Source organism: Scatophagus argus, chromosome 15 (genome assembly GCF_020382885.2).
Source record: "Scatophagus argus isolate fScaArg1 chromosome 15, fScaArg1.pri, whole genome shotgun sequence".
Lineage (NCBI taxonomy): Eukaryota > Metazoa > Chordata > Actinopteri > Scatophagidae > Scatophagus > Scatophagus argus.
This window is the reverse complement of record NC_058507.1, coordinates 20024327-20040711: the sequence shown is the minus strand read 5'-3', so window position 1 is coordinate 20040711 and position 16385 is coordinate 20024327. Positions and strand designations below refer to the sequence as shown.

Here is a 16385-nt window from a genome sequence, read left to right as displayed (position 1 = left end):
CTGTGTCCAAATGCACAGAAATAAGCAAACAAAACAGAGTTGTAATTATGAATGTGCATAATACTGCGACAGCAACAGGAAGAATTGACCAAACCTTTGAAGCCACTGTGACAAAAAAAATCATTCTGTCCTGTGAAAAGATTTTATCACAAACCAGAGGAAGTGGATTCCACAAAAATAGCACACTAATTTTATTCTCAAACCCTTTGGTCTGGTTTCACAATAACGGTTGCAAGCAACCCAGTTAAACCTACAGTTTACTCCGAATAACACACAGCAGGGCTGAAAATAAATGAAAATGTGCCACTTTATGCACATTTTGGTAGATGTAAAGCTTAGATTAATGACCTAGCTGGTTATTGCACTGCGGTGTACAGCCCTGAAACTGTCATCTCTCCGCTCTCCAGAGACGAAGGACAAATAACAGTTAATTTGGGTTGTCTCTATACAGTAGGTGATGACAGCCTGTTTTGAGGCACTGTCTATTACAAACAGAAAAAATCACATCCAAAACAGAACACCTTTAGCCACATCAATGGTTGCGCGAGATTTAGAAAATACGGGGATCCCAAAAAACTCAAGGATCTCCCAACCATGCAACGTATCTCTGCAGGAGACTTGCAAGGCCAAACATCAATCAACCTTTGACCCATCAGCATCACTCAAGCACACGTGCCTTGTGTTCTAACCACACAGAGTTTGTCTGTCCAGCTGCCTGTTATATGCTGGGAAGGGTCAGACATGTTATTGCACTGATTTACTATCCCCCTAAGTTAAGGAGCCTTTTGCCACATCCTGTTCCCCGGCTGAGAAGGGGCTCCCTAAAAGTTCCTAAGCTGGGTCTTCAGTGACCTTATCTCGGACAGTCACGTGGATAATGCTGTTGTCCCCTGGGTCAACATGTCCCTTCAGTGGGTGTTGAGAGGAACAAACTGTTTCAAAGGGTCCTTGAAATGCATAGTTTTAGGGACTACTGTTCTGCTTTGGCTGATAAGCAGCTGGAATCTATCAGGCACGTATGTACACAAGCCACGTGAGTGGAGATTACACCCAAGATAAATTGATAAGGATACAATCTTATTTTGTCACTCCTTTCCCTCCCTTCTATGTCACAGTGCAAAAAGAGATATCATGGCTGCTGAATAATCGACCAGTCCTCCACATCAGCTTCTGTGCCACACTCCTTAACTGTGTAAATTTAATGCAGATAGAACATTCGTAGAGGAGAATTCCGGTTTAGTACAACTTGGATGACATTTTAGTAGGTCAGAATTCCCACTGTAGTAAATATGAACAGTGAGACAATCAGGCAGGTTTTCAACAAATCCCCCTGTTTGGCCAAACTTATCTGAAGGAGAAAAGGGAGGATTATAAAATCACTGTCCAAACTGTCTGTTTTAAAGGTCCATCTCTTTTTAGTTGTGTGCACATAAGCTGGTTTGTGCAAAAAAAGGCTCGTCATTGACATTATAAATACATTAACTCTGTACAGCTACTACTACACCATAGTACCTTCTGCATACTTCATCATTATCATTATGTACAGTTACAATATTTCTGGTATTGCTGCTGCTGCTATGCATCTCTGTGTGCTCCTTCTCTCATGCCATCTCTCATTATTTTGCTAAGTACAATGTTTTGGGGGTTTTGTTTAACCTTTATTTATTCATTCAGAGAAAGTTCACTGAGAGGAAGCACTTTCACGCACACACTGATACCTGAAACTGCCCCGTACAACCACAAGGTTCAGCACCTTACTCAAGGGTACCTGAAGTGCTACCCAAATGTGTCCTGCTGATCCAGAGAACTGAATCAGAGATCTCCTAGTCATTCCTAGTTGCTTTTCTTACTTTACAATACGTCCAATAATACTATTATTATGACTTAATAATAACAATAATAATGTTGCTGTTGTTGTTATAACCCATGAAAACATATGAGCTGAACTGAAATTGCACTGACATTTCAACATACTGGGGTATGTGTTTTTTGTATGTGCAAGAGACCAAGTGAATGAGCTGGTGTGGGAAAAGACATATGTATCTTCTCACCGTTGTGTGAGAGGGAGAGACTCGGTCAATACATGTGGCACCATGCTGTGTAGAGGGGCGCTGGGGGGGCAGAGGCGGAGGGCAGCGTTGCTGAGGGGGCCCATTGTGCGCCGATTACCCGCAAGAGGGGTAAATGATGCTGTTGATTAAAGCCAGCTGAGCCCAGGGCAGGCTCCTGGAGCGGCAGACACACGCCCCAGCACCACGTGCCACTGAAATCCATCTGGCCTCTCAATGACACACACTGACAAGGCAGTCCTGCACGCTTGTTCATTTTCTGCTGCTATAAGTGGACGCAAATACACACCCACACACCCACAATGCTTGTGAGTGCACTGCAGCTGGAATCTGACCACTTTGCCCTGACAAACACATACACCGGCTTGTACTGCTACACTGACGAGGACTTTCAATTCATTACATTCATCCTATTGGCCCTTGAAAAAGAAAACAGGTTCATCATATCTTAAACTAAGTGCTTGTAGGACTTGCAAACAGAGTCTAGTAACCCCCTTACCCTGTACCTTTTGACTGCAATACCATGAATGCTTCTGTGGAGAGACTTATATTATATAATATTTTTATATTAGAAATAATTCAAAAAACTACTAGTATGAGAGAGGTCCCCTGTAGTGATTGGCCCAGAGTTTTACTCCATTCTGCTGTTCCCCTTTTGTTGTTTTACATCAGGTCATTGCTTTGTTTTCCTGACCCACACCTTTACTGTTTTGTTTCACTCTCTGTACTCTCATTATATTTTTCGACTGCAGCAGGCAGTGTTTTCAAAGCACAAAAGCTCCAACAAACTCACTGGAATGCCAAACAGCAGACACAGTTAGCAAATAGCAAGCAAACAAAGTGGGGCAATTAGCAGCTAAAGAGACAGATATTTGCTTAAGTGTAAACAGGCAACCGTTTGCTAACAAGTCATCAATATGACGAGTACCAAAATGAGTACCAAAATATCTCAACTTCAGTTCTGCAAAATCATTATCATTCTACTCTAGGTTGGTCCTCGCAAGAATAATACAAACAACAAAAAAACAAAAAATCTCACACATATAGATACAATTACATAGTTGCTGGTCAGAAGTACTCAAGAAAATGACCTTTACTGAACTTTATGAGCAGAATCCATAACTGCAGTCAGGCGTAGCTTCCTATGAGTGAGACTGAAGCCAAACTATAGGCGACTGTAGTCACTACAGACTCCATTTATTTCAAACATATGCACTTGTTTCCTTACCCTTGCTTCAAAAATTCATCACCTATAACCTGCAGACATAAAGCTGCCACACAATGAGCATTTGTCCCATTCGCTGGCCTCCACAGGATGAAAACCTGCTCTGAAAAGAAAAAAAAAAACAAAAAAAATTCTGACCCCTGCAGTCCAAATCTGGGTTAATCACGTCTGCTCTGGCAGCGTACCTTCAACACATATTGTTCTGATTACATGCTGTTTAAGTTAAATGGTTAGGTTGGGCCTTGAATTGTTGTCCCATTGCATGCTGCAAAAAAAATGTGGGTCAGCACTTTTTCCCCAGCAGCTTTTCCTCTCCCTGCATCTTAGTTTCCTTGGTAGAACAATGAGTCTGCCTTTTTTTCCTCCCGAGACAGTCGGACTGTAGTGCGAACTGGCATCATTAACAGCAACTGTGGTGTACACAGTCCTTTAACACGACTGCCCTCTGAGATGCAGGGAGTGATATGACACAGAACTCAGTGACCTTGCTTTACAACTTTACCACTTGACAAAGCAGCCATTTCAATAACCATGAGAATTGATTTGAGACTGGGATGAATGGAGGAAGGGAGCTGGTCAACAAAACATGAAAAAAGAACTCGACAGCACCTTCATGCGCTTCTACCGCCAACAGCCTCCTGTTTGAGTGGCACTGTTCCTCAGGGGAGCCAAAATGGCTTACTCAGCTCGAGTTGAGTCAAGTGGAGTTGGAAAGATGTCTGCAATTGTCCATCCAAAGCTGAATACCACAGTTAAAAATAAACTACAGTGAAAGTACTGACAACTGATATACCTTCACATTTGAAGTTTTTAGGCAGAAGTGGATTCTAATGAAAAAGGGGAGGAGAAGATAAGTCTGGGAAATGTACTGCACACCACTGACCGGTAGCCAAAGGCACGAGACAGATTTATGATCATCGTCTGTTTTAATACTTTGACAGCTGTGTTCTAAGTGACTTTGTGTGTGTGAGTTCAGATGCATGCAACACACAAATGAATCACTGCAGGGCTCCTTCCCTCCATTCTGTTTCATGAGCCAAAGCTGCAGGCCTCTGATCAGCAGATCCCTTTCCTCTTCCTCAGGCTCTTGGATGGAATGTCAGGAAGGCAAGGTAATAACGGGTAGGGTGTGTGTTCATTCATGTGGACCATACATGAGCATGTGTGTGCATGCATGTGTATATGTGTATACACTCTATAAATACAGTATATTGTGGATTATAGTGGAGGATGTGTGCTCACTCAGTCATCATTAAGAAAATTCCTTAAAATGGATCATATTCCAGTGTATCCATAGCATTACTGCCCCTTTTATTTTATGTTTTTCAAAAACCATCACCCCATCTCTTCCTTTCATTTTCCTCCCTGTACTTGCAAAAGAAACTTGTCTGGATCTCAAAGATTTTGTTTATCTCTGGCTCAAAAGGTGGAAAAGGGGCCGGATATAAAAATAAGGCTTCCATTTGCTTATGTTGCTCCCGCGCTCCCTAACATCCAAGGGGTGAGAGATAAGAATGCATAAGATTTCCTGCCTTGCGGTGCTGCGTTCCCCAAACATCATGTCGTTTATATACCGGGGTCCGTTGTCAAGGCAACCTGGCAGCGAATCAGGGCCCAGCACAAGAGTGGTGGTGATCCAAGGAAGCGAAAGATTTAGAGAAGACAGGAGGCATGGTGGTTTTAGGAACAGGTTTGGAGTAGTTCTTGTTTTTGTGGGGGGGTTCCTCAGAGGAGGAGATTCTATGAAATATATTAAATATCCTCCTGTTTTTAATCTTTGAGCTGTTATAGACAGTACAACATATTCTTACTGTATTGCACTCTGCAATCATCGTGTTTTGCCTTTAAAGTGACTTAAGACAGGGTCCAAAGCACATGCTCCCACCTCACTCAAGTCCACTAGAGGATCTAATTTAATTCTCACACACTAATTGGATTTTAGTCCTTATTCTAGCAATATTTCAGCAAGGCTTTAAGTTGATATACACAGTTCACCCCCTGTCCAATATCACAATGTCACTTCCTCTCTTGCCATTGGCATTAACTTAACTTTCGGTAGAATTAACACACACACAAAAAAAAACCCATTCATATTCCTGTCAAATTAAAGTTGATCTCTGTCCGGATGCAATAGCCCCAGTTAATGGTGCATTTAAGGGATTTTGCTTGTCAGTAAAGCCTGATGGGAGTTGGGGGTGGGTCGACCGAAATGTGTGCATGGGCTGTTATAGCAGCATTAAAGTCTGCAAGGATCTAGTCTGTCCACCTAATAACCTCTAATCCAACCCCCACTGCTAGCATCAATTGCAGTAGATCTGGCCAAAGACATGGTTATGGTCTGCTAGCATCATTGCCACTGTGCTGAACCCCCCTCTTGCTCCTTCTCTCTGACAATCACAATATCTTGTGGTGTCCTCACGCTACATAGCACAGCTAATCCCTGCGGCTGCTGGACAATATAAAGGTGGGGGGGGGGGTTCAATTGTGAAGACTGAAGGAAACTAGACTTTAAAAAGCCATTTTCTAGATGGATCACTGGAGAAATACTGCAGACTCTGATACTGCATGAAAATGGCAGTCCAACAAAGCCGTCGAGATAGAGCGAGAGATAGAGGTGAGAGAGAGAAAAAATATATCAGCCTTCAGTAGCTTTAATACAAGCCAATTCCTGTGTGGCTGAGGCAGTCTAAGGGTTTGGCACACACAGCAATGTCTTATGGGTTATCTCTCCATCACTCCAGGATGGACCTTTCAACACACACATGTGCACACAGACAGACATGCTTTTAGCTCTCTAGATCTGTATTTCTCCCTCACAGACACTTCTGTTTGAAAAAGACTTATCCTTTAACTGCACACCAGTAAAAGCAAAACTGGTCGCAGCAACCGCTGCCAACAGCACATTAGAGGAGAGCTACATAATCACAGTAGCAAAGACGTGCATGCTTGGGAGTGAATACACTCTAAATGACTAATCAGTCAATGGCAGGAGTGGGAAGAACTTGAATCATACATTAGCCATCTGGCACAATCAGTGATGATGCTTGAAATTAAAGGAAGTTGAACCCTGCTGCAGTTTTCCCATATAATCATTTAAGTGCACAAACGAGTTTGCCCGGGTACATCAACAAATATAAACAACCCCTTATAAACACAATGTACATGGATACAGAAAGTTACCAAAAATAACCTGCTCTGCACGGTTGCTAGGACATGGCTGGGTCATTTGAGTTTCCCCTGCTGGCTCCTGTCGTTTGTTTATCCCCACACTTCCTGAATGCTGATGGCAGATAGCCTCCTGGTTTATACAAGTGGAAGGAGAAGAAAAACAGCACACTGCTCTGAGAGGCTGCTGCACCATGCAATGGAGGAAGAGGAGGTGGGGGAGATCAGTATACCAGTAACCACAGGAACAGTACTATGAGGATCACCTGATGTCCACATGTTGTATTTACCACAACAGGGTGATGGAGTATATATCAGAGGAGGATGAAAACAGCTTTAACAGGCTTCCTTCTCCTCTCAAAGTTTTACATTCCTGATCAGGGAGAGCAGATGAGAACAGGGTAATTAATCTGTATACAGAGAAAACAGCAAGAGCAGGTCAAGACAGAGGGTTTGGAGAATTACAGGTGAATTTAAAAAATAACAGAGGAGTAGAGGGGGGTGGCCTGGCAGTGCTTACAGATGACCCACAGATGCTAAATCTGGAAGAAGGACACAGTTTATAACACAGCACAAATAAACGTCTTGCCTTTCAACAGTCCATTTGAAGTGCACTGCCAGGGCAAAAACCTGTGCAAGATCAGGCTGCCTCTCCAGAGGGATAAAAGCCAAAGGCCTCATTTCAACAAGGATCTCCTGAGACAGACCCCTATTCATACAACCTCTGAATGCTTTAGTTGTTGCCAACCGCGCAGTTTGTCACTTGGCAAAAAGGAGTTGTTGCAAAAGTACTTGGGGATGAAGGATCTATGGCTGTAGGTCCACTGTTCAGATGGTGTTTGTCTGTTAAGTGACTTGATAGCAAAAAGAACCATCTGCTATCATTCCTGGATCCTTAAATGCATTCAACCATCCATCTCAAAGCTCAAACACAATAAGACTGCAGTTAGCTCAGATGATGCATTACAGGCTGGGAGAGAGCCTGTAGACCACAGTAAAAATGCCTGTCACAGCTTTCTATTCTACTCAAGAGCTTTGAACTGCACCATAAAGTCATTACACGATTGGAGAAAAATGCATGGGAAGATACAGAAGCCAAATTTAGTAATCCAAAAGTCTTAGCAAGAATTATGACAGTGTTGAGCTTATAAAATATTTTACTGTTTAGTAATGTCCATTGGTTTTAAACAAAGTCACTGGTGAGGTTCTGTCTGATAAAGCATGTTTAAACAATTTCTTATTCCTCAATTCAAACTATTTATGGTTGTGTGCCTTTCAATCCTGCAGGTGAGGATAGATTAAGATTAGTATGATAGATATGAGGAGAAAACAAGATGGGAGAATGGGATGCATTTACGTCTTCCATCTTGTTAAGATGATCCAGTCTTAGAACACTTTTATAAATCATATTTGTCACAGCAGTTAAGTGAACTGCATAATTGAGTGAAGGATGGACATGCGAGGCTTGTTATCTGACAGCCTGTCTGATCTTTAGTAAAGAATTACATGCTATATATAGTCAAACACAAGCAAGTCATTGTGGAATTTCATGTCTACGAACTTGCTGCGACACATACTGTAATGAAAACGCTATCATATGCATTAAAAGAAAAACTGAAATTCACAATCTAAACATACACAGTCACAAACTTAGTTTAATGAGGCAATTCCCTCTGTCAAATGACACATACTGTACATGAACCAGAACAAGTCTCATTAACAGAACTGCAAACTCAAAGCTATTAACTTGACCTTTCTCAGGTCCAATATCCAGTTTTGGAGGCAGGACATATTCTGCAAGAGTAGCCAAAGTAAACCGACCACAGCCTGGCCCATTCTGAAAAATGTGCGTCATCCATATCCATGTCTCGATCTCAGCCTATCTGAAATGATTCATTGGTAGGGAGTGCATTTTGCCAGGCTTCTTTATCGCTGTGTTGAAAGGCCTGAAAGATCTCCCCTTTTGAAAAAGATAAAGTGTGTTGTCAAGCCTGACTGTAAAAGAAGAGGACTTGTCACACAAAAAGCAATTTTGAACTCAAAACACCAGGCAGGGGAATTCTGCTACCATTGCTACCACTAGGGGTTGCTGGGAGGAGAAGGGCCTCAAAGCAATGGTGGGGCTCTGCTTCTCTGAGCCTGGAGGACCCCAAGGGAAAAACCAGTCCAGAGAGCGAGGGACTCTCACGGACAGTGAAGAAATTTTCCCACAATCAAACACACAAACAGAGCTGCATGGGGCAGCAAAGGGACCCTTGTCCACCAACAAGACAGAGGAATGGAAGGAGGGAGGGGAAAAAGGAGGAAGATCTGATTGTTACAATAACACAGCCCAAAGGAGCACATTCTTGTTTCATAACTCTTCTGAAAAGGCCCCTCATGGCGAATGCACTATTCAGACCAACACTGTTTTGCAAAGGATATTTACTGGTCCAAGCAAGGACTCAACATTCTTCCTGGCATGTTTAACCTGTAAGTAACCTCAAGTAAATTGCAGAACCATAGAGGGCCGGAATGGGCCTCTACCAGATGATTTGGCCAAACCCACACAGTTCATTGGTAAATGACCTCATTAAGGTAATCTGTTTTCAGCACAATCCATTGCTACAAATACCATCTGCTAGGAATTAAATTGGGTGTCATACCACTGAGGACATCTGGATTGCCAGTGTTGAGGATTTAGACTAATTTAGGGATCCTGGAAGACAAACTATGTATGTTAAAAACCCAAGGGAGAGACAATCCAGGCCAAATTATTTGTCATCAGTTTGGCAATGAGGACCAAACTTACCCAGGTTTAAAAGGAACTAACTGAACTTTGTTAGGCAAAACAAAGCCACATGACTCCAGATAAATTTTGAATGCCATTAGCTGCCCAACCCCGCATGTCAAGATAATTAAATCTAAAGCACATAATGACTAGCTCTTTGCAAACACAATCTATTTCCTAGAGGGCCAGCCATGCAGTTGGACCAGGTCAAAGGTCACCTTTCACCATGGTTAACCACTGTGTTGAGTCTATTCTCTCAACAAAAACATGGCTTCAACCTCTGATACACAATCTGCCATGTATTAGGACCACTTTACATAGCTTCTTTTCATATTTCATTCCTGAAAAAGAAAGAAAAGCCTGCTTTGAGTATACAAATGATGATACAAAAGCAGAACCCTCCTAAGTACAACTACAATCAAGTCTTAAGCAATGGATCCCACTGTCTTTGACTCAAGCCAAACTCGCCATTATTTTGCCATGTGATTGATGTCCATCTCCTGGAAACTCAAAGGTCAGATCTTGAGAAAATGTGGCATGCAAGCCTCCTTTTGAGTGCGTTGGCAAAAGTCTCCCAACTTCCTTTTATAGAAGTAACCCCCCGAGCTGGATATCATAGCCATTATAAATACAAGGCTGGAATGCAGAAGGGGAAAAAAATAAACATCCAAGCTGATCCGTTATCTACGCCCAGCTGTGCAGTTTAGAGGCTGACCCTTGGAGATGATGTCACGCTGGCATTGTGTTACTGTTAAAATAGCATTCCTATAATTTTGTGTGGATACTAATTCATTCAAGGAAAGACCAGCAAGGTTTACTAAATGTGGACCTTGAATTCATATAGGCCAACCTTAACTGAAACAATTCAACAAACTGCAATGAATGCCAAATGTTCCACGGTGAAGGTATCAGTAAATTTACTTGAATATCTACTGGACCAATGTCAATTGAGGCATCACTATAGAATGACATACCTTACATGGATATGTGGTCATTAGTAATTCAAAAGTCAAAGTCCTCAAGGTAGACCTCAACGTAGTGAGGTAATGTTTGACTCAGGTTTTGAGGACTACCAAGTAGAAAGTGCAGACTGAGGAACGTCTCCAGATGCAGCACTTCAAGTTAATTTCTGAGGCAAAGTGAATCTGAGATGTGGAGGTGAGGAGAAACCTGTAGCCGAGAGAATATGGGGGACTGACGCACTGGAGGTTTGATAAACGATTCCAGATGTGCTCTTGATCCCAAAGTGAAAGAGCTGCTTTGTGCTCAGCAAGGTAGCACGCGCAGAGGTCCCAAGTGACCCCCCCCACTTTCCATCTTCTGACAAAACCAATCTTCCCCTTTCTCAGTAGCTCAGAGTAATATTAGCCGAGGGTAGGGGCAGGAGCAAGGGGTGTGGCCGCCCAAGTCTCAACCCTCCATCCAGCAGCATATTTTGACGGGAGCTAATTGCCTGTGACTGCATGGAGACAGGGACAGAAACAACCATTGCATTGAGTTAGTTGTCTGGACGGTGAAAGGTGGTAGAGGGTAAAGGGGAGGCTAGGAACAAGGCAGGAGAGATGACGGGGGGGGAGTCAGGGAGCTGTCAGGAAGTGAAGACATATTAGGATATTCTCAACCTCTATTACCCTCTGTGCTAAATCATTCCCAGCAATGAGGAAATAATTCCTCAATACATTAAAGAGGCAATCTCACATGAGCACCTGCTCTCTGCATGTTTAGTCCTGATATGATTGAAGAACCAATCATCTGGCCATCATGCATACTTAATTCAAAACACCACCTTTTCTGCAGCCTCATGCTCCCCTGTACAGATTCCGAACAATGCGTGGTGAAACCAAGACTTAAATTGCCTCTAATTTATACCAGTGGTGGAAACAAAGTCTAATCAGGTAGTCAAGGCAGAAAGCTACTGTTTCCAAAAACACTACAGTAGCACAAGCGTATGAAAGTCCAACTAACAATGATGCATTGTACACAACTGCAAAAACAGAACTTCAGGTGCCTCCACTACAATAAAATATCTGGGGTTTATGATATTTTAACTGACCACATTATTGCATTTTTTTTTAGAGCAGAGACAGAAATTAGACTATGGGGACAGACTGAGGATGGACAAGGAGGAGAGGAGGTAGCAGAAGAATGCAGAAAGTGTTTAATAAATTGCATTGGACAACAAAAAGGTCTGACATGTGATTCCAATCAATTACACTGAATAGATTCATAGTAGTACAATTGTTCATACACACTACAATACCTAAACTAAGGTGCAAGGGTGACGGAAAACAGAAAGAGATAGTTCACTTTGGAGATACACAGATTATTGAGCTGAGATGCCAGCAAACGTACCCTTAGATCATATCATAGCATTGCTTCACACAGCGGGCTCATCCCAATGCTGATCTGATGCCAAGAGTCTCTAGTATACTGGAGCAGTCCTGCCATGCTGCAGTTCCTCTCCAACTCAGGTTTTTCACAGCCTCACTGCCACATGGTAGCAACAGACCACAGCCTGTTGTAGCCACCCTGCAGCAAACCCCTGTGGCCAGGACCTGCTCTACAAAGGCTCAGGTCAGGCAATGCACTGAAGTAAAGAAAAGAATCTGTAGTCATCTACCTAACCTCATATAAACATGTTCAAATCTATTATATATACACATACATGCATGCATGCATAGATATGTGCAGATTTTAGTGTGTTTCGGGGCACACATACAATATGTCCCTTTGATTTCAGAGTCTGTGAGATAATACTAATACTTAAAATGAGAAATAAATAAAAATAATACTTAAAAATACTTAAGCTTATTTTAAACTCTTATGGTCAGAGACTTTGCACTGCATATGTAAGCTATGCAAGTGTAATTTGTGGTGTGAAAATATGGCTGCCCCCCTGCTGCAAAAACAAATCTGTGAACAAAATTAGTTGCACTTTGGCATGTAATCATAAATGAAGTTGCTAGTAAAGCAGGAGAAGTGGAGATTGTGGTGGTCATAACCACTTGTGACAGAGCACTGAGAGGAGAGGAAGGGGGTGCACACTTTTAACAGACGCTATGTCTGGTATAGGATTATAACCTCACAGCTAATTACTCCCAGACCATTTCGTTCTATGCCAGAAACTGCACAGATACAGTAAGCCGGCATGCTGCCTGCCTATCCTTTGCACAAAGAACGGGTCTGAGCAGAGATTGGCACAAGGCCTGATATGCGCACCGGGATTGCTCAGTGTGTTACTGACGAGTTAAGGGCAAAGAAGAAAAAGCCCACTCTGCCTCAGCTCCTGCCCGTCACAACAGATTCTCACCTTACGGCCCCGACTGGCAGAGGCAACTGCCAACCAAAACATCTGGCCCTGGTGGAAGTGAGTAAACCTCTGTCTCAGCGGCTGGTTGGGAACAACGGCTCTGTCTTTCCCCAGCTAGCCAAACTTTCCCGGTGGCAGAGGAGCTTAGACCGGACACACGCCACAGGTATGTGTGGCCGCCGTAATACCTGGTAACACACACGCTGCCACCCTGAGCTGTGCAAGGCTTCCAGTCATTCTGAAACACATGCACAACAAAAAGCTCTATACTGTCTTCTCTGTCAGCAAGGGCACAGCCAGAGGCAGAACACCTCAGCCCAGTGGCCTTGTTAGTCTTGGATGTCAGACCTATTTTTCTTCCCTCCCTCCCTTCTGAAAATACACAGGTAGCTGGACAAAAATATGCTCAATAATCAAAACAGTGGACCTAAAAATACTCCGGCCAAATTGCTAGAACAGCTGCTCTCGTCTGACTTGAGAGCAAACAGACAAATATTACGGTTTAATATGTATGATTTTACATGCTTGAAGGTGAACCTGTGAAAAAGATCAAAGCGTATTAAAAGCTCAGTGGATTGCAGTTCTGCTTATAGGGCCAGCTATAGTGCAGGGCTTTTCAATAAATCCATCCAGCACTGACGTCCATTAACACAAGTCTGAGGGATTCAGTGGGCAGCCTATTGATGCCTGTAGAGTATGTGCATTATACATTGTTGAAAATTCAGCCTTACATGGACAAATCCTGCAAGCCACTTACTCCCAATGGGTTAGCATGATTAAAATGTAATTTCCATGTCATAATCCATTACAATCCTTTCAGCCATAATCATCGTTTTTATTTTTTTCTCTCTTTTTCTTACTTCTTTGAACCGTGGCCAAAAACTGTTAAGGATAACTGTGGCTTACTTGACACTCCTAAGCAGCACAATGTTTATCCAGTAGGAGGAATGTAGCAGATACTAAGTACTCCTTAGGCAAAGCTGTGTGGGTGAGGAGGAGGGGATAATTTTGTGCTTAGCATGGTGCTGTGCTTGTAAAGCCTCAACAACTGACCAAGAGGGCCCAATGCTGCATCTCTGCCAGATGTTCAGTTGGATTAAATAGTTCTCGATGCCTTCCCATCCTATAAACTGACTGGCAGTGTGGGCTTTAAGAGGTATGGAAGCCCCAAAGTCTGCAAGTATTTAACCTCAGAATGTTTTGTTTGTTTGTTTGTTCTTATGAGCAAAACAGAATAAAACTTTCGGTCTTTATCAATCAACACCGTCCAGATTAGTTTCTAAAACTTAGTTATGAAGGTGTAGCTGCTTTCTGTTACAGGAACAAATATTTTGACTTGCTGATGTCTGGATGGAAAACACAACCTGAAAAGTTCTGTGGAGCCAAATTTAGCTCAAGAGAATAGAAACTGTATTTTATTCTGATATTGAGTTTTTGATTTTTTTGATATTTTTTTTCTTTTTTTTTTAAATAAGAAAATATCTTCAGAGAAAAGGCTTTTATGAATACAGTATAAGTTTCTTAAGATTCACACTGCATTGTATCAAGACATTCACATTTCATTTTCTTCTGGAAAACAAACCAAACAAACAAACAAAAAGAAGAAGAATCTTTGACTTGATTTGAGCAAATCTCAACAGTAGGTCTCCGCACGAGTCCTTGCTGAGCACAAACATTTCTTTGAGCATGACTGAGGCACACGCTGTGCTGACAGAGCCGCTGAGGAGACGTAGCGCCCTCTATGGACGATCGGAGGAACTCTGGCCGTTTAGCCCAGTGAACATGAAGCCGCCTAATATCGAGGTCAAATGTATTGCACATCATGTGATGCCTAAAAACAGTCCATCATTATGTCAGATATTGGTATTAATAGCTAAAAATCACAATATTGTCCTCAAACGTCACATCTGCAGAAATATAACCGGTGGAAACAGACATGTCATGCGCACAACTGCATAGAAATTTCCAATGTGGATCTAATGGCGGTCAATAACGCGTTATCTGTGATGGGAAACGTGCGATATTAAGCCATTAATCGTTTTCCCTCTCATGTTAATCATCCAGTGGACTGGCAGGGTTCAGATCAGGTGTTGGACCTTAATTGGCGTGATGGGAAAAGAAAAAAAAAAAACAGCAGCCAGTCAAAGCTCATTTTCCTGTAAAACCACTTCGCTTCACTCTTATTCTTAAATGCAGAATTACCGAAGGCAGCAACACTATGACAACCCCTTCAGCGTGTCACTGTCTACATCTGGGCTCCGCTACAGTGACACATTTTCCCTTTGCTTCCACGGTTGCTGAGGGGAGAACCGGGGAGTGAGCACCATCACGAGGTACAGCTCAATTGACTTTGATTTTCAGTAAAACCGCAAACTTACCTTCCAGCTTTGCTGCGGAGAAACAGTTACTGCTCGATAATAATAATCCCTTGTCGCTGTCACCAGGGAAATATGAGCGAATTCAGTCTCGCGATGGGCTGAATAAGCAAAGAGCCGATGCCCAGTGCTGGCTGTGCGAGGCTGTTCATTCAGCTGAATGAGAGCGCACAGTGAAGGGATTGACAATTCGGTCAAAACAGCAGCACCACGCCTCCTGTCTTAAAGCTACCGCACTCTGTGTGTGTGTGTGTGTGTGTGTGCGTGGGTTGGAGGTGAGGATCATAACTGAAACATTTCAAGCCCATTAATAATGAATTACCACGTTCATGTTTTCATTGCTACCAATAAATAACCAAGCAGCCAATAACACGACGCTCCCTGTAGGAAAAGCCATAGTAGTGCAATACATTTAGCAGATAACCTACATATCATATAATAATTTCCACAAGTCCTACTACAGCCACAAAGACATGCAGTATACCGTAATTAGTGTTTACTACAAACCACCTGAAGTTAATTTTGAACAGGTTAAAATGTTGAAATGTACAGCAGATTTCATTTCAATAAAATTATATCCAATAAAGTTTCTCCGAAATGAAGTAAAGGTCTTGCTGGCCCAGCTGCTAAGCATTTAATCCTCTGAAATATGAAGGAACAGTATGACTGGCTGTGTTTTGATCTCGTCGCACTCTGTAATCCTTCATTAATTGCAAATTCTGGGCATTCACTTTGACCTGGGCTCAAACGTGGACCTGAATTCAGAGAATGAAACAAGCCCTGCTGTGATGTTTTGGGTAGAGTGTGTGAGATAATTCCTCAGCAAGAAATGGGTTTGCTGAGGAACAGTAAACAGATTCATGGAAGTGAGTTTGGTGGCCTGAACTGAACTCTTCGCAATCCATAATTTGTCCACATGCAGTGCAAGATTAGTCACACTGTGGAGACGGCTTGGATGTATGGTGTTTGTGTGGAGTGTATTCTGACACAGCCCATAAAAGCTGTCAGGAGAACTTGTTATGGTCATGAAAGAATATGTTCAGAGTCTGGCAGCTCACCAAGTCGGAGCTGGAGCCATGCCCTCTGTCAACACATCGAGATGATGGCTTCGTAATTTACTTTAATAGCAACCGACAACAACCTAAGTTGGCAACACAGCAGAGGTTAAAGGGACACGCCACCAATTTTATAGTGACAAAGTGCAATTAAACTCCACCCACCCCAGAGGGGAAGACAATTCATTGCTCTCCATTGACTTAGTACTGCATGAAGGTGTCTCCTTGTCACTTCCGTCTGCTAGAGACAAAACAGAAAAATGCCCGAGAGCTTATTTCCTCAGGCATTAAGTTCAACAGGGCTGCCAAATGCTTTTGTGATGTTTTTTTGTAAAGTCAAATGCCAAACACACCGCGTTGTCTGACCTTGACTTTGCTAACTTGTAGTTACTGTTCTCTGCTAACCAGCAATTAGC

The 16385-nt window shown here is 42.6% G+C and overlaps 1 protein-coding gene across 2 annotated transcripts in view; it reads right to left on the bottom strand.

Annotated features, from left to right (window-relative positions):
- daam2 (dishevelled associated activator of morphogenesis 2) overlaps window positions 1–15346 on the bottom strand; it is an 89428-nt gene extending 74082 nt beyond the window's left edge. Inside the window, exon 1 of one of the 2 annotated variants that reach the window (XM_046412598.1) lies at window positions 14918–15346. The gene's annotated coding sequence lies outside the window, so the exon portion shown is untranslated. The remainder of the gene's footprint in view (window positions 1–14917) is intronic. The other variant, XM_046412596.1, reaches the window with a different exon arrangement.
- Window positions 15347–16385: the final 1039 nt, after the last annotated feature.